The sequence below is a fragment of the Manacus candei genome, unplaced genomic scaffold (assembly GCF_025592945.1).
Source record: "Manacus candei isolate 608988 ecotype Guabito, Panama unplaced genomic scaffold, ASM2559294v1 h1tg000018l, whole genome shotgun sequence".
Taxonomy (NCBI): domain Eukaryota; kingdom Metazoa; phylum Chordata; class Aves; order Passeriformes; family Pipridae; genus Manacus; species Manacus candei.
Window position 1 is genome coordinate 19,676,752 of NW_026138066.1, and position 24,101 is coordinate 19,700,852.

The 24,101-nt window shown below is 39.5% G+C and overlaps 1 protein-coding gene across 7 annotated transcripts in view; it reads right to left on the reverse strand.

Annotated features, from left to right (window-relative positions):
* SOX5 (SRY-box transcription factor 5) overlaps positions 1-24,101 on the reverse strand; it is a 636,847-nt gene that overhangs the window by 362,239 nt on the left and 250,507 nt on the right. Inside the window, exon 2 of one of the 7 annotated variants that reach the window (XM_051784939.1) lies at positions 6,157-6,257. The exons of the other annotated variants lie outside the window; for them this stretch is intronic. The gene's annotated coding sequence lies outside the window, so the exon portion shown is untranslated. The remainder of the gene's footprint in view (positions 1-6,156; positions 6,258-24,101) is intronic. 7 annotated transcript variants of the gene reach the window in all.

The following is a 24,101-nucleotide window of genomic DNA, read 5'->3' on the forward strand; positions in this document are numbered from 1 at the left end:
AGGAACTGTTTCATTCCATTATGTAAAATATGCAGACTTTTTGGGACAGAGATCATGCCTGCTTTTACGTTGTAGAAAAATCATCATGCAGACAGTATTTTAAAATAACATTCACTTTAGCCATTATTTATTTGCAATTATCTGTTGTTAAGAGCAACTATAATTTTGAAACGAACAACTGTTTTGCTTTTTCAACTTGTCTTATACATATCCTCATAACCACCTGGATTTATTATTGTTGTTGGGCAAATCACATGGAAGCATGGAAATTCCAGCAGTTTGGGGGGAAAAAAAAAAAATCAGTCCCTTTTCTGTTATAATTGCAAGTTCAAAAAGCTGTTCATTTTTATATTCAGAAAAGGGAACATACTTTAACATTCCTGTTCCGTGCCTTTGCCCACCCTGTACCTACTCCCCACTGTCTTGGCACAGCAGTGGAAAAGCAGCAGGACCATGAGTAATGGTAAAAGCCTGGAACTTAGCAGCTTTAATTGATTCATATTCTGTGAAAAGCAAAAGCAAAGGTCTATGTTTGTCTCCTCGCAGAGCTCCTAAGTGAACCCTGCTAGACTGAGTAGGTGCATTAGGCTTGCCGTTTCCCCGGGGCTCAGCAGAGCTAGGTAAGATAACAACCCAACTTTCACCCACAAGGATTTCCCTAGGCAGCTGCTGTAAAAGGGTTAATGACTGATGTTTCCATTAAATCTGACCTGCCTCTCAGTTTTGCCATAGCCTGATATAATCCCTGTTTTGCACTTAATTCGCACGGACAAATGGAGTCACTCCACAGCAAGGAACGCACAACCCCCGCTCCAACAAAAGGTCAATTAATTTTAAATGGAGACACAGAGTATTATTTCTGCTTAAACTTAAAACAAACAAACCAGGGCAAAAGCCTGCCTATGCACTGTGCTGCTACTTGCCAAGAATTAAAAGCTCCCCATTCAGAGCCTAATGGGCACAGAATGCATCTGTAGGGCATCCATATGTACACTGAACACAAATCAATACTATTGCCTCGCAACTCCAGCCAGGACAATATTCAGCTTCTCTGAACTCTCCAATCCAAAACATCGATCATCTCATGCCTAAACTTTCAAGGACCAGTTACAGTCCCCTTAAATGGGAATTTATGGTCAGGTAAGAACAGCAGCAAATAAAACGCCCTCAAAACCATTCTAGAGGAAGCCATTTTTTTATCTACTTATTTTTGAAACCCCACTCTGACTTTGTTTTCAACACAAAAAGACTGAGGATGAGTGTCTAAGAGGATTGATTATTGGATGTGCCTTACTTTGGTCAACTGTTTGAACATACTAAAGGTCAAAACAGACCAAATAATTAGTCAGCAGCTGATGATCATAACACAAACCCACTAGGAACTGAACTAACACTGCAAAAATCCCCATTATGAATAACAGTAGTTGACCCTAACTCAAATACGGGAAAATGACTCACTTCTAGGAGGTGTTTCACCAAATGAGGTTTGTGGCAGCACCAGTTAAGCAGCACTATTGGGAAGATGTAATGAAAAGATCCAAATGGTGAACAGCACATCATCCAATATTCCAGCATATATTTACTAAATATTTTACTAGGAGAGCTTAATACTTGTATTAATATCAGAAATACTTTTTTATAGAGCTAAAATATAAATTGCCCAGAAGCTGAAATTAACACAGGCTCCATGTTTCTTAGTATGGGATGCTCAGGAACTGCCTGCTATGTTATTTTTGATTGAAAAATAGCCTTCACTAAATCAAACTTTTCTACAAGAAAATTTCGATTGTGCCAAAATACTGTAAATAAATTAAATATTCTGGGGAAAGATCAATGTAATATGTGACATTTCAGTATATTTAAGCTACCTGCAAATGGCTATACCTGATGGCATTTATCCTAAGGCATTTGTGCAAGCAGCTGAAGCAATTCTACTGTAGTTAGCATAAAACCTATGAAGGGCAGGGGAAGTATGAGTAGAAAAGAATAAAAATGTACCTGGTTTTAAAGAAATTAAAACTGGAGGAATTATAAACTTCAGTTTACCTTCAGTTCCCAGAAAATCAGGAAAAATAAACTTTTTGTAAGCACAACTAGTATGAAAGAGATAAATAATACACATCAGTGTTGATTTGTCAAGAAAGTATCTTGCTAAATGAATCTCATTTCTTTTGTCTACTTATAGTTCTTTACAGAGCTCCAGGAGTAGTAGTTGCCATACTTGATTTGTGGTTCATTTTTTGAAACTTTCTGATGCTACCTTCACATAAGTAAGCTATACCATCTTCAAGAGATGGTCTTGCTGGAACTCTCATAGGGCAGACAGGAAAACAATACACTATTACAAAGAAAACAACAAAAGCACTATTATTGGTTCATTACTTAAATGTAAGAGAATGTCCAGGGCAGTGTTCCACAAGGATCTGCCCTAAATCTGGTGCTACTCAATATTTTCACTAACAACTTAAACAAAGGAATAAAGAGTGTTCCTATGCAATCCACAGACAGCATCAAACTGAGACGGCAAGTAGGAAGACAGAATCGGAATTCTAAACGATCTTGAAAATTGGAGGAGCAGCCTGAAAAGGATGCAACTGGGACAAGAAGATGTAACTATAATTAGGTAGAACAGTTAACTGCATAAAGGCAGGATTGGGAGCAACTGATTAGGGAGCACTTCTTTGGGAAAGGATCTGGGTGTTACAGTCAATTGCAAGTCAACAACATGACGATACTGTGAAAAAGGCCAGCATCACCCTGGGATACGTATAATCAGATGATACATGAAGGTACAAGAAGACAATCTCTCACTCTGTTCATCACTGGTAAGATCTCTGTAGGGAGCAATTTTGGGGCACTTCTCTTGAAAAGAGATGTGAACTACCTGTAGACGGTTTCTAATTTCCACTTGAAATTTAATCATCACTGTATGGATGAACATCTTTTTTCTTATCCCTTAACTTAAAATGTTGTTCTCTTTCTTGGTGCATTAATGCCAGATAAACCATGTAATACCTTTAAACACACATAAATGGAGCTGTACACAACATCCTACATGATTTGTACGATGGCTTTCTTCCCTCTTGTTCTGGGAATACCTGCCTTGCACCCAATTTGCCTTTGTGATATTGTCACATTAGTCGTAATCCTATGATCACCTAAATGTCCAAGTCTTTCCTCTGACTTTGAGGAAGGGAGGAGATGACAAGTATAGCAAACATTCTTGTCATTAGTCCTTAACCAAATCACCTTGATGTTTATGCTGTGAAGTTTTATCTGACTGTTAATCCCTTGGTCTTCAAAGTCATCTAATTCGGTATTAGGCCATTGTGATCCTCCCCTAAAATGACAGTGCCTCTCAAATTTGTATGGTTGGTTTCTGTATAAAACACAACTGTAAGAGCAATTAATGTTCTTTCTTCATTGGTCTTCTTTTCCCCTTTTATTTAGGTATGAATGATGAAAATCTCACTGTGTAAATCATTATTTGTTCTCGTGTGTTTCTTTTCCTTTGTTTTTTTTTTCTTTTTTAAACAGAAGTAAACCATATGAGGTTTTAATTCATTAATTCCATAACTGTCATGATCCATCCCTCTATCTGCTAAAAGACTAGTAGGTTGTTTATTCCTTTTAACCCCTGTGATACATTTAGATTGATTGAACATTTTCAAAGCTGACACTGCAAGGGATTTGGCCAAAGGTCAGCTCTATACGAGAGTTCACAGTTTTAAAACATATTATTTTCTCTCTAAATAACATGTAAGATACCGTTCATGATCTACTATGCCAACGTTTTTCATAGTGCTATAAAACACACTCTTTTCTACATAACAGACTCCTCAAATACACATTGGAACTGACAGAACGGTTCTAGGTTTGATGATAAAATTATAATGTGAAATTTTATGGCCTGTCGTAAGGAGGGGATCAGGCAGGCAGAATGTACAGCCCAGGTAATGGTTCTTTCTGGCTTTGCACTGATCTCTACAGCTCCTCATATTCACTGATTATAAAAAGGACAAACACATTATCCCAAACAGATCAAACCAACAATATTTAAAACGCTGCTGCAATTATTAAAAATATCCTGAATGTTTAGCTACCTTAAAATGAATAAGGTATATTTTTACTGACATTACTATATATAAATATACTATTAGTATAAAACAATACGTATGTGAAGGGATGGGATAGGGGAGGCCGGGGCTGACTCGTGCATTAGAGATGCTCTTTTTCACAGTCTCGTGATTCATGCTCTTCCACGGTTTTCTGAAGCAAGTATTTCAGATCCGGCTGCTGCACAAGCCCAATAACTAGTTCTCATCACAAGTTTGCTAAGGAGTCTCAGCAGACAGATGGAAACGATACACATGCGCAACAGCCACTCCAACACAATGGAGCCACTGTATCGGTAATGTGGGAAATATAGCGTCGCTCCATCCCCGAGCAGGCTTTAATGCACGGGATTGTAACAGCTCCAAAGAAGTGTTTGTGGTCTGCTGAGTCAATCATCTGTACATTAAAAAGTCATAGCTGGCACTACTATCTCTTTGGCACAACACTTAAAAAAATACCAGTTGAAAAGGAGAAATAAAAGGAACACACCAAAGCCACACAAAAGTCAGAGTAATTTAGTTACTTGTAGCCAGAAAAGCACATAAACACATGCTTAGCTTGACTCCAGCAGAAGTGAAGACAGGGCTCATGTCTTTTGCTGAGTCAGAATCTTAGCACTGAACATTACCTAAAATTGCTCTGCTGCTGAACACACTAGGTTCACTCTTAATCTAAAACTGATATCATACCACACATCCCACTACTGGCAATAACAGGGTAATATCATACCCGCGTAGCGAGCAAGATGCACGTTCATATATTCCAAAGGCATACAGTTTTTTCAGAGAGAGCCCCGTGTGATTTGTTCTACGTGCACCTTAAAAGCAGTTGTTTCTCACAGCGGTACAAACAGCTGCCAGGTGAGCGTGTACTGAAGGGCAGCCTGTCAGCCAGCATGACCCAACTGGACTCTTGAGGCTGGATAGGGCTCTGAGCGACCTGGTCTAGTGGAAGGTCTCCTGCCCATGACAGTGGGATGGGAATTAGATGATCTTTAAGGTCCCTTCCAACCCAAACCATTCTGTGATTCTATGAACTAAGGTGTCCATCAAGCAACTACCAAAATTTAGACTTCAACAGGACTGTCAGGTCTGACAGCCACCCTGAGCCCCAGCACCCACATTCCCTCGGAGAGGACAAAGCAGAGCTGCTGTCCCATACATACACTGCTGCTTTCTTTGCTCTTGCTGCTGCTCAGCTGCTGGGTGAGGCACAGCTTGGGGCCCTGCAGCAACCAGGGAGGACTTGGAAGCAGCAAACCACTATCCAAGCACAAACACCACACAGAGCAACCTTTTCCCATCATGTTAAACATGTTAAAAGCACATCAGTTATTTTTGACGATGAAAAATTTATCCTGGGATTGGTGGGGAGTTTGGTTTTTTTTCCCCTGCTCACAAGTGTTGCCATGGGATTGAAGGAATGAATGGGGGAGGCTTGCTGTTTGTAGCCTTGAGCACCATGTGTCTGAGGATAAAGAAGAGAAGATCTATGCTAGAGTTCAGGAGGATTTGTTCTTCCCATTCATTTGAGGAAAGGACATTGCGGGAGAAAAAAAAAAAGGAAAAAGTAAATGAAAACAGAAAAGAAAAAAGAAGGAAGGCCTAATTCGGATGTCAGAACAGCAGAGTGAAGACCTGAAAACTACTTCATGCTGGTTGTCAGCTTTCCATTTATACAATGGCAATAGTAATTATAAAAACAAATAATCAGACATTAGAATTGGTTTAATCCTTGCTTAAGTACAGCAGACATATAACTCTGAAAGCATGTACAGTGTGGTTATAAATAAAAGTCGTGGTCTGTCATTAAATTGAGCTATTTTAGAGTTTTAAAATATGGCACCTCGGGAATTAACAGTCTTCATGCTGTTGCAGTAACATCAGCCACCAAACTTCAAGCAGAGTCTGTGTTATATTTCAAGATTTTACGTCCACCTACCAAGACTGATTGCCTCCTCTTATTCCCTGAATGGAGAGGGCACTTCAGGACATGCTTCAGAGTATCTGTATCTGGGAATCTACTTAAATGTGTACTCACAGAAAGGGGTATTTCTCCGAACTAAGGTCTTGGTTTCTTGGAGCTGATGCTGCCATAGCCTACTGAAAACTGGGCCTCTAGTACAAGTCTGGATGATATGACTAGTGAGATATGAATAACAAAGATTTTAAAAAATTGTCACCTGGTCAGTTTTTTGATTACATATTTACATACACAGACACAGAGAAGTACAGTAGCAGACACTTTAAATTTTTGCACAATAAAATGAAAAAATATTAATTCTGAAACTATGAGTCAAACATTACTTGGTTTTAAATAAACGAGAGAAATCTACACAAAATCATCTGTGTGCTTTTGTATTTTCCACACAAAGTGCATAGGATCAGCAAAACTCATATAGTCAAGATTTCCTTGGAAAACATTAAGGTCCTTATGCCACTTGAGACATCAAGTCTTCCCCCACTGAAAAACTCCATTAGCTTTGAAAAGGATGATTGCTTTAAGGGAAGAACAAAGTGCTCAGAGAAAGAAACCCTCCTTTGGAAAATGATAGCATTTTCTCTTTGCTGGTGGTGAATACAGACCAGTGTCTTATTCCTGTACCTCTGCAAGCAAGAGGATGCTCTGGCAAAACCTGCTGCTCACTGGGAAGGACTCAGATAATGATCTTCAAACAAGCTGCACACATGCCCTCTTTACCAGGGCTAGAGTCTCGACCACCACATATGATGTGTAAAAAAAAAATGTTATTTCCATGCCTTTCTCCTGCTGCAAATGGGCCAGATGAGGAACAGTGCTCAGTGTGGTGAATTGGAAAGTTTTTTTGGACACAAAGCTGCAGATCGTGTAGTTGGGGAAAAGCAGCTGAATTGGATAGGAAGATTAGAGAGGAGAAGTAAAGATGGATTGTGCTCCAGATGTGGTGTTGAGGTTATTAAAGTCCTCTTTATCAGGTGGTACAAACACACAGCCACATATAATTGTTTACAGCTCTGTCAAAGGTACCTGAGGCTTAGAATCCTGCAAAACACCAAGCAAAAAAGGGTCTTTATTGACTGAACAAGAGGCGACCTGTTACTGAATGTGTTTGTTAGCACTTCCAACATGATCGTGTGTCCTGAGCCATGATATGAAATAAAGGGCCCTTTCTGCTAAAGAAAACCCTCCTCTGTCCCAGAAATTGTAATAACACTTTTTTCTATAGTCAGGATTCTTTACATGTGGCCGTTTTTTCCCCTAACCTTTTTGGCTCGCTTAGCTGCAAGGCTACATTCAGGATACTTCTAGCTTCTAAAGGGGGTTGAGTTTTCCTTTATATATTGAAATAGGAATCAAGGAAAGCTGATTATTTTTGTCATTTTTTGATGACTTCAGTAGATAGTCCCCTGCTTTGCTTTGTGGTCTTGGTCTGTTTGTTTTTTTTTAGGTGCCACAATGCTATCGAAGTACAAATTACTGTACATGCTCTTTGCTGACATTACAAGCTGAAATCTGGCATTGAAAGCAACTTAACTGAGCTGAGATAGGGGCACGTACTCTGTGACAGATTAGTGCACCAGCCAAAGAAAAGCTCTTATTTAAGTAATGCAGAAGGCTTTTGTCCATCATAGTACATGCTAAATCAGTGACCTGAAACTCTTGATGAGTCCTCAGCAGCTAAGGAGAATTGCATCCTCATGTTTTTACAGTGCAAACTTTTCCTTTCCAATCTCCTTCATCCTTTTTTCCCTACCTCAGTACTTTGCAACATGAAAAGGATGGAAGCAAAAGTTAACATGCTTTAGCAGTCCCCACAGACTGCTTAAACAAACACTGTGATTGCAATTTAGACAATCTGGAGTCCATTCAATATTAAATCCCCATCCCAGGCTACAACTGCCAAATAAATAAAGGATTCATGGAGTACTTTACACTGTCATTTACTACCACAACCATTGTCACTTGACAATCCAGAGGAGGAGCCTGCAAGGTCTGATACTGCACCAGCTACATCTGTCAACAAGAAGACAGAGAGCTCTGCTAAGCAAACAGGCTTGATCCTGCTTTACACAGTCTCCCTTTGTCTTGCCCCAGCTGAGCCTCTTCTAATCTTCTCAGGCTATCTTCAGCAGCACAAGCAAGAACTTCTGCTGGAACCAGGCAGACAAAAGATGCCTTTCTTCACCCCTCTGGACTGTTTAAATGTTTATGCCACTCCACCTCTGTCCCCGCACCTTTATCCCACATCCCCACCCACTGCACAACTGAAATGAACACATACTGTTTGCCACAGCAAATTCTACCAGTGTTATGCCAGCACAGTAATGTCAGAGGAGGAGGAGAAAGCCTCCAAATTGCCTAAAACAATATAACAAAAGAAAAATTTGTAGGTTTGGGATTGAAATGCACTACACATTTTACTCTCCCTCAGCTGCAAATTATTTCAGTTACTTATTCTGAAGTGGCCCCTAGATCAAGCTCCCAGTGTGCTACTTTATGTCAGATGAGCTGGTTTGCTTAGAGAGCTCTCATGTGTCTCCTACAGGAACCCCTTGGCATTAGAAATATTCACCAATTCCAAAAGTTGAATCCACTTGGAAACATTTAAGTAAAAATTATCAAGGTATGTTGCTCTAGATGTCCAGGCTGGCAAATACTAGCATTGGAAATCTTGCCCCGAGTAACTTTTTTCATAGCCAGGCATCTTAAGTAAATAGTACATGAACAGTGTCACCAGGTAAACCCACAGGACACACTCCATCTCAAGGAACACAAATGAATGCAAGATTTCCAGCTGTTTCAGCATCAGGAACTGCCATATTTATTCTGGAAAGAGCAAACAACAGATGTAGTTGGATAGCAAGAATTCATCTGTTTTTCAATCACACTTAAAATAAAACTCAATTTGCCATTATCATGTCAAAAGCACTTGATAAATGTCAAGAATTTGGGGGAAATCCTAATGTGTAAACCTCAACTTCTAATTGCTTAGCCAGGTTAGAAGGGGCCTCACAGGACAAAATCCTTTATCAACATCTGTTAAAGCAACTATTAGCCAAAAGTGGTTTCCTTAATTTGTGACATTCACGTGAAATGTATTCATGATTTTCTCCCCCCCCTTCACTCAGTGAGGAGACCCCTCAATCCACCACCTTGGACTCCTCTTGAGAGGAATGTGCCCCTGCACAACCGTGGGTGGGATGGGCCCCAGAGCCTGGAGCTGCCTTGGCAGTGTTTTGTGCTGACTGCCTCATAAAAACCAGAGAGGGATATTTAAAAAAATAAAATAAGCATCAATACAACCCCATTTCCTGCCGTGCCACCTCCAGCTGCCACTCTGCCTGCATCAGGGAACAAGTGGAGCCCACTGACAGCTCCATGGCTCACAGGGTGGCACTTCCCCAGCTGAACCCACACAGCAAACTAATATTCCACTCCTAAAGCAGAGCCTTCAGCTTGTTTTGTTGCCAGATGCTTTGATGGTTCCCCTTAAAAATACATTGGAATCAAGCAAGAAGGGATGTGTAACCCAAAGTCACAGTTACACGACTAACTGTCCATCTATACCTCATATCTTGGAAAATGACACAGTCATACATGCATAATCACACATGTTGTTAGCAATCATTCTGATGCAGTACATCAGACCTGACTAAGGGAAAGATCTGTAGAGATACAAATCTAGAGAAAAAAAATGAAAAAAAAAAAAAAAAAAGAGGAAAGAATTGTTGGGTGAAATCTGACTTAAATGGGCCTGTGCCAGGAGTGAATCGAGCCAGTTAAATATATATTAAAATCTGAATATCTCTTTCAATCTCTCATTCATCCCTCCACAAAAAGGGAAGAAAGAAATTCCATTATCTCAACAGTATTTCCTGTTAGCGGCTTTATTCTCTACTAGTAGGAGCCCCACAGCTCTCCACTCGCTCACTATGAAGTATACTCCTAACTTTATAACCAATTCTGTTTAGCTGTGTTTTGATTACTGTGGCAGCCACTGCATTTCTTTTTTTTTCCTTCTGCCTGTGAATGGATATTGCTCCACACAAATGGATTTTATCCTTGACTGTACCCAAGCATTATTTCCTAACAAATAAATAATTCAGAATAACAATTTACCTCCGTCCCTCTCATGTTGGCACTCTCACTTTTTAATCCTGTAAGCTTAAGGACATCAGAAATTACAAATTTTTCAGGCCAAGGTTACAACTCATATTATATACTAAGGTCACAAATTCACCATTCATTCTTTGCTTTTTGCCTTCCCCGTGTTTTGGTGTCCTGTCCCTCATCTGAGGTATTTGTCACACATTTTTAAAGGCCCGTGTCATGCATGTGAGTCTTGGCAGGTTACGAGTTACAACCGGCAGCCTGTGTGACCCTTGCACTTCTACCCCCCATCCAATTTCTTTTCTTCTTCCCTCTTCTTTTCTTCTTGCTCTCCAAATACCATCTTGTCTGCCCCTGCTGAGATATCGCAGAAATGTTCTTCATCAACATACAGTGTCATCTAACACATGGAGCCTGCCAAGTTTTCATGTTGTTATATCAGGAAAATATCCCTCAGGGGCAAGGGGAGAGGAAGAGGTCATTTTTCATCTATGGAAGAGTGAGTAACCCTTTTCCTTTGGGACTGAGAGGGTCTTAATTTAACAAACCTTCTTCCCTGTCACACTGCTGCTGCTGCTCACTTGCACACCACGACAGGTCAGGCAGCACGAGAGTTGGAGAATAAAGCACACTTGCAGGAAAGTAGCAGTTAAACTTGGCTTGGTGTGCTGGAATTCAAAATAATTAAATGCAGAATGGGAGAGAAGCCAAAAGTATAGGAGTTTCCAGTGCAGAGGAGGGAAATTTGTCTGGTTTCCAGGTGTGATGAGCAATCCTCAGAAGGCTCTCATCAGTACAAAGCAGGAAGCCCAAAATGTGGGTTCTTAGGTGAACTTTAATCAAACCGTATAAATCTTTTCAATCTTCAAAAAGATTCAGACCTGGAGATTGCTCAAAAATAGGCTTCTTCAGGGATGGAGTGACTTTTTTTTTTTTTCCTTTAAAAACAAATAGCTTCTTTGGCATTTTTCATTGTGGGCAAACTGGCAATAACACGGTTAAGTTTTCCACAACAATCTAAACTGTTTTTTTTTTTCCTTGGGGTAGGAGCCCAAGAGTGGCTGAATGGATGATCATTTTGGTTGTGCACATTTGCACTGGAATAGGTACTTTCTCTGCCACTAAGGCTTAGGTTCCCCTCAGCTAGGCACAAGGTAAGCAAAGCTGCAATATGAAATAAACTTCCAGAGGCTTGATGAACACTGTTTGCTGGCTGGTTCCATCTTCAGAGCCATCTCTGCTGATTCAAAAGACAAATCAAGCCCAGGGTACATTGGGCATTTTACATGTCCTGTGCAGACAGGCAGGTTTTTCAAATGCAACTGCTGAAAACTCTCATCCTGCCCACAGAATTACACAAAATTAAATCAGTGAATCATAGAATGGCCTGGGTTGGAAGTGACCTCAAAGATCATCTAGTTCCAAACCCCAAATCAGGGGTTTATGCTAGGGTTCCTTGATATGAAAGCCCTTGTTAGCCTACCAAATGCAGACAATATCCAAGACCAGAACAGGTTCGTTTTCCAGCACTGATATAGATGAAGAAAAAAAAAATGTCCTCTCATTAAAGCACTTCCTGAAAGAGCAGGAATTTAATTAAAATTGCTATCCCTGAAAACCAGCAGTCAGTCCAAGTCAGAAATTCTGCTTTTTACAGCTGCAAAACAGTTCTGCATTTGCAGCAGTATTGGCCTCTTATCTAAAACAAACCTCCATCTTTACTCAGATTTGAAATCATGCTCTTAACTAATTTCTGTGACACAGTCTTGTTTGATTTAGAGACATTAGGCAATAATATCCTGTGAATACTTGCCACTAGTGACCTGTCTATAATGATGATAAGATAGACCACGGAGAACTCTGCAGCCACTGCTTTTTTGCCTCCTCTTTCATCCAAGCTAGTCATCAATCACCAGATGGGGTAAACACCCCAGTCCCTGAAACAGGGCTACAGGGGAATGGTTTTGCTTGTTTTTTTTCAAGTGTCACATACAGGAAGAGCAGTGTTCCAGCAAGTCTAAATGCAACCAAAAATTTAATACAAAAAGCTGTAAAACTTTCAAGAACTTGTTTTTTCCTCTTCCAATTTTGAATCATCTTTTAGAGGAAGAGAAGATAAAAGTCTCAGAGAAGGCCTCCAGGTCCTCAGTAACAAACTGTGCTTTCTGACTCTCTAATTACACCTGCTTGGGCCCAAGGGACACACAATGGCCTTCCTCATCCCCCAAAGAGTGCGGATCACATCACGCTGGGCATCGGATCGAGTCTGTGGGCATTACTCTGTGATCCCCCAGCCTTGTTTATCCACCAGTACCACTTCATTTTAATGCCCTCAGGGTCTCTCAGCCTGAGGAACTCCAACCAGTCAGTGAGTTAAAAGGAGTAAAAGAATACCATCCGACACTCAAAGCACTTCTTTTTCTGCAAAGTACAGGATAAAGAATGAAAATCCAGCATAAGCAGCACCTGCACGAATCTTACATATATTACTCTGCCTCCTCCTGTAATTCATCTCTGTTCACAAAACCCCTTATCTTCTGGTAGGAGGAGGAGCAAACTCATCTGAGTCAATCTGCTTGCTATATATCTTTGCCCAAACCTCTTCACTTAAACATCTTCAACCTTTTTTTATTTTTTTAAGTTAGAAGTGCTTACAGATTGGTGGGGTGGCTAAAACAGCACAACAGCATGTTTGCCTTCCCCCCCCCCCCCCAACCTTCTCTTACCCTTCTGGCAACTTTTTTTAGATTATGTCAATCAGGAAGGAAAGCTAATAAGACAGTGAAAATACTCAAAGCCAGTTTTCTGGAGAGAATAACACAGCAATCATGTTCAAGTTCTATTGGACCTGCAGGCACATTTTCTTGAAGTGCAGCTTCCTGAAAAGCTTGGCAGATTAGAGATCCTCTTTTTCCAGCTCAGCATCATCTGCCCCTAAAATGATTTCCCTGATTCCACTCAGACTATTATCAAAATATCCAAACCAGGCTCTAGGTAGAGTGATAACATCTCCTGCTTTCATTCACGTTTTGTTTGCTTCTTGTAGAAACAAAGCAGGAAACTCTATGTGGGGAGTGACCTTCTGTGCAGTCTCAAACACTTTCAATTCAGTTTTATTTATTTATTCACCCATTTGAGAGACACTGATACCAAAGATTCATCCAACATTTGAATCATAGTGTTCAGGCAGATTCTTACTGCTACTCCCAGCTGTACCCATCATGAACAGCACAATGAAGAACCTCTTCTTGGTTTTTTTCAACTACAGCAGTAAAAGGAAAACAGCAGCAAATACCTCTTGATTTGCAGATACCCAACAGTTATTCCCACTGCATAAAAAGAGAGAATGAAGCAGATAGAGGAGATGGAGTAATGGAACACACATTTCAAAGGTCCTGCAAGACAAGTACAGAGTGGGAAAGTGGCTGTTAATGATCCTCAGCCCTCTTCTCATAATGGAAAGCCTAAGTGAGCTGTATTATTTCTATACTAGATGTGATTAACAAGTACCAAATTATTAAAAAAACAACCAAGCAAACCAAATCATAAAACAAACCCTCCTGACATTTTCAGTCATATTTTAATGACAGAAGATCAGAAAATCTTGAGGGATTCTACTATCTGCTCCTTTGCAGAGGAATGACTGAAACTTTATGATGTTCAATTCTGTCTACAATGTCAATGTGTGCAGAAAGTGTCCTTCACCATAGGATGGACTTGCTCACTTTGGGGGTAAAAAAGGAAAGCCTATCCTCGCTTTGTTTTACATAAAGAAACTCCTTATCTTTAACCTACATTAGGCTAATCCCTTTTTAAAAAGAGTTATTACACACCAAGTGCTAAAAGTAAACTACAAAAATTGGAGAAACAGTTCCCTATTAGATTCCTTGAGTACCGGTAACAGAAAAGAAATTATCCCGTTCTTGGTACACGAAATACAATACGCATGCTTAATTCTCTGAAAGTCCCACCTTTAAAAAATATTTAATAAAACATCAAAGCATCCTATTACTTCAGAAATCCACACCAGATTCAAGCACTGATATGCAATTAAAAGCAAGAGCTAATTTCTGTAAGGAGGTGCTCTACTTTTAAAGACATCTTTATGTAAGCGATATTTTTTTTCCTTCGAAATTCAAATCGTAACTGTGTGTTAAGTGAAGAGTAAAATCTCTAGCTTGGCTTCAAAATGGCAATTTTTAGTCTTAATGACCTTCACACAGCACTTTTGAACATCACATTAAAAAAGATAAGCCTTTGAAAACTTTAAAATGTGGTTAAGTAGGAAATATTTGAATAAGTAATTATGAAAGCTAAAAAGAAGAATGATATATATCATCACTAGCCCATATTCAAAGAAATACATTAGATCTTGGAGAATCAGTTGTTCTTTAAAAGACCCACATCCGTACGAATGTGTGTTGCAGGTAATGAGCATATGCACATATATCATTCCTAAAACACCTCTAAGGATATTTCTCACAAAACAGTACTGTTGGAGCCTCTGATTCAGCAAAGCACTTTTTGTTTCAGCATAATTAACCATATGAAGTCACGCTCGAGTCAACTGTCTCACTCAAGGAGTGCTCTCGAAAATAACTACACATATGCCATAAACAGATGTCAGCAGGGTCAAATCCAATATTTAAATCAAGACAAGATTGAATATACCAGCGCCATGGATTGAGGACCTGGCTAACATGAAGTGTATTGGGAATTAGGAAACAGTTCTTCACTGCTTGAATAAGAAGAGCTGAACATTTCAGAGCTGCCTGTGGAATTTTATATCTGAACTCACAAGAAATTTTTAAAAAAAAGGCCAGTGACTTCAAATTCCATAGGCAACTCCAGAGATTTCAGCCACGATTCCTAGAAAGTTGAAGTCAACACTGCTGCGGTTTATTTTAAGGCACTGGGCGCACTGTGATTTGTTAGACTTGCAAGTTGCAGCCTCCCTAGAATGAGATGTACATGTGTGCGTGCACGAGATCCTCATAAACGGGATTAAAAACCAGTCCCTGCTGAACATCACCATTCATAATTTAAGGGGCGAAAGGAAAGCAAAGAGATCCCTTTCTGGTGCGTTTCAAAGCACAAACAAATATTTATTTCAGTCCGCGAGCGACTGCGCTGCTGCAACGACACGCCAACAAAAAAGTGTACTAAAAATGTTCCACATTTCTCAGTTAGGGGCTCCTATGTATAATTTGGGTCGTTTGGGGTTTTGGTAACAGTAGAACTTTAACAAGGTTAACTAAATAAGGTTTTAATCGTGACCTTCAGGGATATCTAAACCACGCTACCTATCAGGGTTTCCTGAACGTTTTTTAAGTTTTTTTATTTCTACAAACTTTAAACTGTTTTGAAAATAACGACAGCGGAAAAAAAAAAAAAAGAATGAGAAGAAAGAATGCTGTAGTTATGGTTAATCAACACTTTCCACATGGGAAACAGTGAGTTCCTGGAATATTTATTTTGAGATGTAAAATCTACAAAAGCAACCTGAACTCCTGAAAGAAAGATAGTCTATTATCAGCTCATGCACTCAACCTTATGTCTAAAAAATCATGTCATTTCCTATATCATAAAAAGAAAAAAAGAAAAAAAAAAAAAAAAAAAAAAAAAACAAAACAAAACAAAAAAAAAAACAACAAAAAAAAAAAAAAAAAAAAAAAAAAAAAAACAAGCAGAGAGGATTTCTCTAGTAACCTTAACAAGTTTTTAATGTCTTTACAGCGTGGGCTAAAATCTCCTATACAAGGTCTGGGCTTTAAATAAAGTTTGCGTTTTTTTGGTGGTAGACAGATAGCTGCTTTGAGAGGGAGGATTATGAAAGAAAAGTGTTCCACTTAATTTTAAAATGCAATGGATCAAATGCTTTTGATACAGTTCATCTGACTTTCTTTGGTGAACTGGGACACTGAATTATTTTATTTCCTTGTATTTTTTAAATTGTTGCCAAGAGCCAGACTCCCTTTACGCAGTGGGAGCTGTACCTATTTACACCGGTTAAGGAGTCTATTAAATCGTATTTTTGAAGAGACATGAATGAGCTGCACGTGAAAAAGAATGCAAAGTAGTGAATATAAATTTTGTATGCAGAGACCTGGTTCCTCGATTTCAAGATGTGACAATAAAACTTCATTCACAATTCTGGTAATTAATAATCACAGCACAGCCTAACTTCCAGTCCGCCTATGCCAACACACCTGAGCTTGGGGGCTGCAGAGAGTTTAAATCCAGACCAAACCCAAATTTTGCTCTTTGGTTAATAATTAGCATATTAATTCATTTCAACATTTACAGCAAACACAGCCACATTGCTGCAAATCCTAACTATAGAAATCAATAAAAATTGCAGCACCATAATTACCCCCCTTTGTCTGAGGCCAGTCATTCATGGCTTCTCCTACATAATCTCATGGGTTGCCCAGGCCTCCCCTCAGCCTGCTCTTCTAAATATCTGAGGATCATAGAGGTGAGGTCACTTCATCACTCCTTGAGAGGAAAGAAAAAAAGAAAAGAAAAGAAAAAAAGGGGGGGAAAAAGCAAAGCATCTGCTAAAATTTGACTTCATTTGATTTACTCTCCAAGACTGTTTTTTATTAAATATGTTTGACTGCTATCTCTAATTAAATGTAGAATTAATTTTGGCAAACTAACCACAGATGCAGTTTATGTTCAATTTTATCAGACAGATTTATTTATAAGCTGTCAACTTCTTGAAAGACTTCATTTTGGAGCAGTTTTAAATTGCTAACAGTAGCTGTAAATGGGGCTACTGTTCTCTGGAAGACTAAAGAAGAAGTATGCTATAAATGTCCATTCCATCTGCGAGGAATCATAAAACAATCACATTCCTTTATATTTTTTTTTCTTCCCCCCTCCTTCTTGGGACCTTTATTAAATTAGTTCAACTCAATTAAAAATAACTTCAAAAACATTTCAGGGCCCTTTGTTTCAGGGAATACTTGGAACTCTCTGCACGGAACGTCACCCTTTTAACTAATCCCTTTTGGGGAGCGGAGGAGAATAGTGGTATTGTGACTTCAGACAGTGCTTTCAAGGGTCTCTACTGTACCGAATTGAGGTCACCGCCAGACAATGCCCAACACCCAATAGCCATTCAGGCGTTCTTCACAACTCTATCAAACGTGTCTTTCTTTCTCGCGCGCGCTTTCTCTCGTGGCAAAGTCACAGGACAATGGAGAAAGCCTCCAGCACCATTTATGGTCACTATATTTGCACATGACAAAGTCTATTCTTCCTGGTTTGCCAATTCCGTGGTAAAAAAGAATGAACCCTGGATAGATTTTCCCACCATTACAGTTGTTCAAACTTAGCTCAGATTAAAAACAGAAAACTCTAAAAACAACAAAAAGCCCGTCTAAGAACAGTAAGTGCTCTTTGAAAGAGTAGCTACTCCAGTCCTTGCTATTTCGGTACATGGAGAGAAGCTGCAGAGACGAAGAGGAAGATTAAATATGCTACATTATAGCCTGCATATGCATGGCTGAGTATACATTCTAGTGCAAAATGGAAACGAAGGATAAACCAGAAGCTATTATTTTTCATCGTATCGTTTGCCATTAGCCGCGTTAGAAAACTCCCTGTCTGAACAACAGCGCGGGAGCCTCGCCCGCACGACTCGGTTTTGCTTGGGAAGGTTTAACTGCTTCAACCGCAAACAACAGCAGCAGCAAATCAATTACTGCACATTTGCGCTGGCTACTGCTGCTATTTCTGAAGACGTACCTCAGAAGTTTTACTCTTTCAACAGATGAGGATGAGAGAGAGAGACAGAGTGAGAATGTTGCACTAGATACGGCGAGCTCGCTGCCAGGAAGATTTTTTTCTATGTTTTAAATATGCGCTAGAGATACAGTATTCTTCACAACCTAAAAAGATCTGAATGAAAATGTGCTGCTGTTTAAAAAGACTGTTTATAACCAGTACTTAACTTGACATTTGCACTGCCTCACCCACGCACCTCCAAAACACACACATCTTTTTTTAGTTAATCCGAAATCGCGACCCCCCCCCCCCCGCCCCGCTGCCTGACAACAGGGAGCGCAGCAACCTAACCTGCAGACAGTCAAATGCCATTAAACTCATCGTTAGAGAATAATTTCAGAGTGTTCACCCTATGATGAGATGATGATTTTTCTTCATTTCTATTTCTGACCTCTTTGGCAATTTTTTCCTTCCATTTTGCACCATGCTGTTTCTGTGGCATTTAGCTGCTGCAGACTCCTGCCCTCCCATCCCCAAAAAACTGACCCCCGGCCTCATGAGACAAATTCCACCACTGTTAGGAGCTGCTCCTTCACTGGAAAGTGCTTTGCTTCCCCCTCTCTGCCCTTCACACTGCTGGAAGATGACAGCCAAGGCAAGCAAACGTGAAAGCTCTGTGGTTCTAATGTTGTATCTGCCTGTTCTCAAAAGGTCCTCTGTGCAGTCAGCCACACCTTCGACACACAGTCACTCAGGACAGTGAAGAATTACTGAACAAGGGCTTCAAACAGATAGCTGGTTGGTGGTTATTTGGTTTTTTTTTTGTTTGGGTGTTTTTTTTCCCCCACCAGGATCTAAAACACATTTTAACTCAATTATGATACTGAACCTCCCTGGAACAGTTATCTCCAGGATCCAACATGATGCCAGGGACCAAATTCTGCTTTTGCTTACAAGGAAAATGAGCAAGTACTTAAATCCCAACCCACTTTAGGAAATCCCATAAGTATGGACTTAATTTCAAGAACCCTGCCCAGTATGAATGTTCATCTGAATCAAAGGCTAAACGTCTAATTCAGGCTGAAATCAATGGTATATTGAGATCTAGCAGAATCTCAAGAACCACCAGGAATGAGTTACTTACTTCACTGGTAAACCTACATGAGATTTATGGATGAGAAGTTCTACGGAATGATAAACTATATTTTTAATATAAAAAAATAACTATAGCATATTCTATTTAAACAGCAAAATGTATGTGTTGGAGTACTGACTCATGGGTTCCAGATATGTGGAAAAAGAAATACCACTAAGTTCCTTCCAAATTTGCTCCCCGCATTTTGATTGTGTGCAGACCCAGAAATGAGTCAGTACCATTAGCACATTCTTATTTGATAGAGTAAAACTTAAATTTCTGATTGTACATGTGAGCATCATCTATAGGCTGATAGCCAAGGGTTTCTGCCTACAAATGGAGGCTTATGTCAAACTGCAGGAATAAATTAAGAGGCCAGAAAAAGGATTTCCTGAGAGTTTGCTGGTCAATAGCATTTCTCTCTGTGTTTTAAAAAAAAAAAATATTAAGAAAGTGCATTTGGGGGAAAAAAAAGACACTCCAATGAAACAATACAAGAATAAAAAAATCTACACTTCAAAGACACATGATAACACAGCATTTAACAAACACATACTGTATTGAACCTGCCTTTAAAATAGCTCAGCTAGGTAAATAAATGTTTAAGTGTTTTCTTAGCTTGTTTTACTCCCAATTGCTCACTTTTCGTAATAAAAAATGTCATTATCTTCAAGAGATGCACTACATGTTCTTTGGAAAATTAATTTCTGGAGTTTTAATATAAATTTATATTAGGTCTTCTTTTAAGCCACGATAAGGACTTTTGTTTGCTACCTAGAGGATAAGTTGACTTTGAAATCTCTCCTGAACCCCAAAAACACATGACAAAACCCTAATTACTTATCCCTATGCTTTATGATCTACACTTTTACTAAATTTAATGTACTTATGGAAAAGATCTGTTCAGCTCCAGTAGGTTAATCTGGGTCCTAGAAGAAATTTACGCTGCTAATGCTCCATCTAGCAATGAAAAAAAACAGAGACACAAGTGAAGGAAAATGCAGAAATATATGGAACACAACTCTATAAAGGGGTATATTTTTTTTCAGATGCTGATCTAATATATTACAGAAGGAATCTGAAGATATTTACTAAAAATATGCAACCAGCCCTTTTACGCTGAGCCCAGGACCACAGCTCTACCCATCCCAACAGTGATCGAGTGGAAGACAGGTTGACAGCCCAGAAAAGAGGTGCTTGTTTTCCCAGCAACTGCTGGTGCTGTGCATTCTCAGCCCTGAAGATGACTCTAGTCCTCCAGGTGATGGTCTCCTAGTTACGGCTTAACAAGCTGAAAGCGCTTCATTCTGGAAAAAGCCACTGTTGGGTGGGCTGAGGAAGTACCATTTTCAAAGAAACTGCTGAATCTACTGAATCCAGTATTATTTATTTTTATAATCAAAAGCTAATGTGAACCACACTCAGATTCAAATCACACGTGTTTTAAAAAAAGATGCGACAAATTAAAACCAATTACAAGTGAACTAAATATACAGACCCTCATCAAGGCTGTAACTGTTTTTAGAACTCAGATTTTAAACCTCTTGTTCCAGACCCAACTCTTCTTTCCATTATATGACATCACTTGGCAAGTGGTAGGAGGCAAGAGTGAGAAGCTGAGCTTTGCCCTTTGGTAGGAGAACCTCAATTCCCAAGAGAGAGAAAAGCCTGGACTGATGATGCCTTTACAGCTCCTGTGGAGCCTCCCAGAATATGCACCTTGGTAGAGCAAGGAGATGATGCTCAGCCAAGTCCCTCAGGTGATGGAAAGAGATTTTTCCTGGTGTCTCAGACTGGACTTAAAGTTGTTCATAGACACACCTTGGAAATCACTGAAATGGAGTTAATTTTTGTTGCCCTTTTAACCTTGGATTACACTCAAAGAGTTATCCCTTTATTGTTACAGGATTCAATCACCTATCTTTCTGAAATGCCCTTTATGGAGAGAAAAAAAAAGTAAAATAACACACTGTTTTCCCTAAAACACAGTCAGCAAGATCTAGGAGGATATGAAGCACCACCAAGACAGACAGGTGGAAAAATCAATGGATTTTTTCAAACTGTCAACATCCACACTGTTAGTATAATATGAAACACTGAGACACCTTTAAAAACAAACATGCATAATACAGAGTGATACATGAAAGTTATAGTCTAAATTTAAAAAAAACCAAAAACATGTTTCTGAAGTGAAAAGATATTTTTGAGTGTCAAAGTGCAAACTTAGAAGATCTCCTGCGTGCTTAAGTCCACCAGCCAAGCTAGAAAAACATGAATTTCAACCCTCTACAATTAGAAGGTAACAAAACTCAGTTTAAAATGATTTTACTACACCGAGTTTCGTTTCCTTGCAGTTGGGATGAGCTACCATGCCCAGAGAGGGACCAACAATAACCTTCACAGGGCACTGGACTGGCAACCTGTTGAGTCGTAGCAAATAATTTAAATATTTGTCTGTACAAAAATATATCCACACTCCTGATGTCTTAGTGCCTTCTCTGTCTCAGGGAGAGCCAAGCTTTCAACAATGCTTGATTACAAAGCTCCCTTGCACTGGAATCACAGGAGCTCCACAAGGGTGGCAGGGTCAGCCTCTAGTTAATGCACACAATTTTATCATTCATTTTTTGAATCCTGAGGTCTTTATTTTTTTGCTGCTGGATAATACTATGCAGTGCTTATTTCTGGTTTGATGGCATCCAAAGAACTTTTGGACTCACTTTTATGTTTCTGGAAAGCATCTATTACAGGAGACCTTATAAATATAAATTAATGTGATCCCCCGTAGAGAAAACACACGAGATCATGAGTCCCCTTAATAACACAAAGGGGATACCTGAACATGGTATAAAGATATATTAGTGCTATGTTTTCTCTTTTATGAGAACAATTTAGTTTTCCCCTGTCCTTCCAGCCAAACTTGGCTTGCGTGATATTGAGAGAGAAGAATCATATACTTTCAGAATGGCTGACAGCCTGCTTTAGGCATTATATCTGAAAGCAAATCAGCAGCAAGAAAATTGCCATTTAGAGAGGGAATAAATTACAGGACATTGAAATATCTGTACTAGAGCTGTAAAAAGTAGAAAAACTAAGAAACAATAAAAACATCAGCTGATAACTGGTGTGGAGGCCAACGAAGGGAAGAGGAAGATGAAAGAGAGAAGAATGTTTTGTAACCACCATGTCTAGTCTGAAAAGATATACATGATATACATGCAAAATGCTACAAAGGCTTCAAAATCTGGTGCTCAAAAGTTTCGGCACCAAGAACAATAACTGCCTGTAGAGTCTTTGTTTAGCCCCTTCACATAGACAAATTGCAATAAACTAATTGCAGGATCTCAGATTATTTTTTTCCACAAGATCTCTGTACCATTGCAAGGAACAAATCTTCTTGCATAACAAATCAAGCCTGGGTTGTCAGTGAGAATGTGGCTTTGGTTCATTTTTTGCAGACTGTGAAGTGCATTGTGAGTGAGGTAAGGGATGAAAGGAAGGAAGCAAAAGTTTACATTAGCAGATAGGTAGGTGGATCCTGCTTGAGCAGGTTGGATCCCCTCCTTGCCAAAGCCTGTGTAAGGTCCCCTGTGTAACTGGACCTTCCCAGGTATCCCTAACTCTGTCTTCCTCATTTTCTGGGCATGTGACTTAAAACTTCTTTGTCATTCTGCACATCACTCACAGGTGCAACCTGGATAATGTGATGCATTACTCTGAATATACGAAATGCTAGATAATATTTTATAATATATAATATTATAATATTACTATTGAAAGAAATATATATAATCAGATTACTTTTAGTATCTTCACGTGTCTTGGATTCCCCATATGAGTAAAATTTCTGCCTCTTCGTTTTCCATCTGTAAAATTGAGATACTCCCTTTTCTCAGGTTCCCAACACACCTGTTGTGAAGATAAAGTGGAAGTTTGATGTACCTAGATCATAGAATCATAAAATCAGTTGGGTTGGAAGGGACCTCTGAGATTTTCAAGTCCAACCCTTGATCCACTACCACTGTGGTTGCTAGACCATGGCACTGAGTGCCACATCCAGTCTTATCTTAAAAACCTCCAGGGACGGAGAATCCACCACCTTCCTGGGCAGCCCATTCCAATGCCTGATTACCCTGTCTGTAAAGAATTTCTTCCTAATATCCAACCTAAACCTTCCCCTAGCACAGCTTAAGACCAAGCCCTCTTGTCTGAGATGCTCTCTTCAACAATGCCACACAAGAGACTATGAAAAAGTAAGTAATTCTGTCTTCAGAGCAAGAACAATGCGTGACCGAATTATAGGGACAGTGCTCCACACAAGAAATAATGGAAGACTGAACAGCTGCTCATTAATTGACCATCTTCATTCTGTGTGGTCAGTGAGGTTCTGTGCAGAAGAAAAACTGTACGTGATCATGTAATTGTGGACTGCATCATATGTACAGATACAGGAATCGTGAAATGAAATTACACAGCAACGTAATTAGAGTGCTTGACTTTGCAAGCAGTGCTATTTTAACAGAGCTTTTGTGCGTGTAATTTCCTACATTTTTCAAAAAGGCAAACAGAGAAAACAGCAGTTGCACCGTATTTATCACGCTGCCAATGACATCTTCCTCATCTGGCTCAGAACCTCCAGCTCCACCTCTTGTACCTTTGCTCTTCTGCTAACGACATAACCAAGGGCAAAAACGAACTCATATCTGGGTAGCTCCTACACAAGGAATCTTCCACCAAAGTTTCAGAGACATTTGATGCCAGCAAAAGGGCATCCATCCCATGTTCCTGATAAAATGTACTTGTTCTGCCCTTTCCCCTAAATCCTTCCTACTTTCTTTTCTCCACTCCTCTTTTAGCTCAGACTGACTCTTCTTGTCTACCAGTATTAATGCAAATCTTCACCCTCCAAGACCAAATCCTTCCCTTCACTCCCACACCTCTCCCTCAGCATCTCTCAAAAGCACTTACTCAAAACTCATGGCAAAGGCACAGTCAATCACCTGGAAAATTCTGTCTTTGCTTCATT